We start from the raw sequence: 3,187 nt of genomic DNA on the forward strand, positions 1-3,187 counted from the left end.
TAATAATCACAGGGTAAATGGAGTATCCATCACCCCAAGCATTTATCATTTCTTCGTTTTATAAATATTTCAATTATAATTATTTTAAAACATGATAAATTATTGTTGCCCTGTTGTGCTATCAAATACTTGATCTTATTCATTCTATCTAACTATATTTTTGTACCCATTAACCATCCCCATTTTCCCTTCAACTCCCACCACCCTTCCCTGCCTCTGGTAATGATCATTCTACGTTTTGTCTTCATGAGTATAATTGTTTTAAATCTTAGCTCCCACAAATGAGTGATAATATGTGTAGTTTGTCTTTCTGCAGTTTTTGAAAGAGATTACTCCATTTACTGTCCTCAATTTCTCATCTTTTACTCATTCCTCAACCTTTCATGATATGTCTGCTCCTGTCTAAGCAACCTGCTTCCAGCAAGGCCGCTAACCACACCCTTACACTGAAATTCAGTTGTAGCTGACCGCGTTTTTCATTCTTCTTGGCTACCATAATACTGTACTTCTTGTTTTTGGCTTTTTTTTTTTAAAGAGAAATGTAAAACTCAGTTTAATTTCAAGTTTGTATAGAGAATGCATGCCACAGTGTATATTTTATAAATACAACCTATCTTATTACAAATGCAGAATAAGAAAAAGTGATATGTTAGCTGTTATGAAGGGTGAAAACATTATATTAACTTCAAAAGGCTGCTTTCTGCATCTGCATCTATGTAATTTCATGATTCTCTACCAATTTCATTTACAGAAATAATCTCTGTAGTCAAATTATTGTTCATTTTCATGCCCCCACATGGGAAGTGGTAGGTGAATATCTGTAGGAATACAATTTATTGTCTGTTCCTCCACTCAGAAGTAGCCCTGTGTCTGTCCAGTCTACACTCAGAACTTTGTCTTCATGAGCAGCCAGATCATGGAGAGGAACCTTACAACTTCTTGTATCTCACAGCTTAACAATGTTAGCTAAAGATCCTGAGATCAGCGCTGTTCATAAGTAGGAGACCATTTTACTGATGTCACTTAACTGGTATGTGAGGTTAGGGACAGCGACACCAAAGAACCATCTTTAGTTTGGGGATCCCACAGTCTGATATGCCTATCTGTGCTTCCAGATGCTAAACGTTTACAAAGTGGAGAATAAGACATACAATTAAACACTTTATTTCCTGTCAAAGTTGACTTAAGACTGCCAAACTCAACATCCCACACTCTAATTGTATGGTCCCAAGATGCACTGCAGATTTCTTCAGTATCTGACCACAGAATTGATGGTCTGCTTCCATGTGGCCAGAGAGGGTCACTATGGAAGTCCTTGTTGGTCCCAACTCTTCTGTTTTCTGTTTCTTTCTTGGTTGATTTGTGGACTCCTCCATCTCATCTTCTTCATCTGTGGGGACTGTAGACAAGATATTTAGCATCTTATCCCAGGAGCCACTACAAAATTTAGTTCCTGAGCCATCAACAGCTATAGAATCTACACTTCCAGCATGACCTCTACAGCAGTGTAGGGCTTTCACTTTGTTTCTCTCTACATTCCACTCCCATAAGAGAATAGTCTGATCCATAGAGGCACTCAACAATAAGCAGGACAAAGTATCTTTTTTCACCCAGGCCACATCTTTTACAACATCCGTATGTCCCACAATTGTCATTATTGACTTTCCTTCCAAGGACCAGATCCAAGAAGTCTTGTCATAAGAACCAGTCAAGATCCATTCCTCTGCTCCTTTAATTGAACTGATCCAGTCATCATGGAACATGCATTGCTCTGGCTGGGGTGCAGTATACTGCTCGTTTCTATTTCCACAGCTTCTTCTGACGAGATGTTCTCCAGTTCCATGTGTTTGAACAAGGGCATTTGCAGAAACTGGTCCTTATTAAGGAAATCAAACTCCACATGTTTGTGGAACTCATTTTCGTCCTTTAGTAGTTTATTGATGATGTTACTAAGGTCAGCAATTTCAGAGGTGGCAGGGATTGAGAAGGGAACATCATCTATGGCGTATTTCTTGTTATCAGCGTAGAAGTGTGTTTGGAGCTGAGCCATGGTGAGGAGTACACACAAGACTTGCCCACGGAAATGTACGGGTTAGTAGACCCACAACAGGGAGCTCCTGTCTTTTGGGACTACAAAGAGGCGGCTCATAATTAGACTGCACAGGTAAGCAAGGAGCTGCAGTCTAAGCCTGGACTCTGCTTTCTCCTGTTTTTGTTTCTCCTGTTGTTTTGTTTTGTTTTGGGCAGGCTCTAGCTTCTGAGTTCCCTTTGTATACTCTCGATCTCCATATATTTTATGATTTCTTCCTCTGCCTGCCCCTTACATCTTTCTGGTCCTCAGGAATCAGTGAAAGGCCCCTTTAAGTCTCATTTTACATATGTTACTATACTTTCAAAACTTCAGCTCTTAGTTGTTTGTTAATGACTCCAACATCTGTAATCCTATCCCAGTTGGTTTTTCTGAGCTCCAAGCACATCTATTCATTCATTCATTCTTTCATTCAAAAGAAAAATCTCCAGTGAGTGCCTGTTCTGTGCAAGCAAGTTACTACATGCTGAGAACACCATGATGAACAAGGGACAAAAACTTCCATGTTGGTGGTGAACACAGCCAACAAATAAGTAGGCGAATAAATAAACAAAGGGCCTAAGAAGCTGCTCTGGTCAAATAATCAGGGAGATAGTTTGAATAGACTGTGCTTGAAGCTGAGAATAGTTAAAACCAGGTAAAAATGCCTGTTCAAGAAGATCCCATGATGAAACAGCAAACTCAAATGCTTTGAGGCAAGAAAGAAGTTGAGGGGTTTGAGGAAGTAAACAGAGATCCAAGCCTGAATATGGTAATTAGAGTAGGAGTAGTAGGATATGAGGTTGAAGAAGTGTGTAGGAATCACGGAAGGGTTTGTGGGCCATAATCTGGAATTTAGGTTTTACTTCAAAGACAATGCAAAGCCACTGAATCATTTCTGGCAAGAGAATAATACTTTATTATTATTGTTCTTAAGCATTTTATTCTTTTTAAGAGGTTTTATATTCATAACAAAATTGAGAGAAAGGTACAGATATATCCCCACATACCCTCTGTCCCCCAAAATGCATAGGTACATTAAAATAAAAACTTTTTATTTAAGTAAAATTCAGGTAGAGAAAACTACAGATGCCACTGAGTGTTTGTACGTTTTGTAAG

General features: G+C 38.9%; 1 pseudogene; it reads right to left on the reverse strand.

The window, feature by feature from the left end:
* Nucleotides 1–657: 657 nt before the first annotated feature.
* On the reverse strand, nt 658–2,050 carry LOC140710028 (ribosome biogenesis protein WDR12 pseudogene; annotated as a pseudogene).
* Nucleotides 2,051–3,187: the final 1,137 nt, after the last annotated feature.

Source organism: Chlorocebus sabaeus, chromosome 24 (genome assembly GCF_047675955.1).
Source record: "Chlorocebus sabaeus isolate Y175 chromosome 24, mChlSab1.0.hap1, whole genome shotgun sequence".
Classification (NCBI taxonomy): Eukaryota; Metazoa; Chordata; class Mammalia; order Primates; family Cercopithecidae; genus Chlorocebus; species Chlorocebus sabaeus.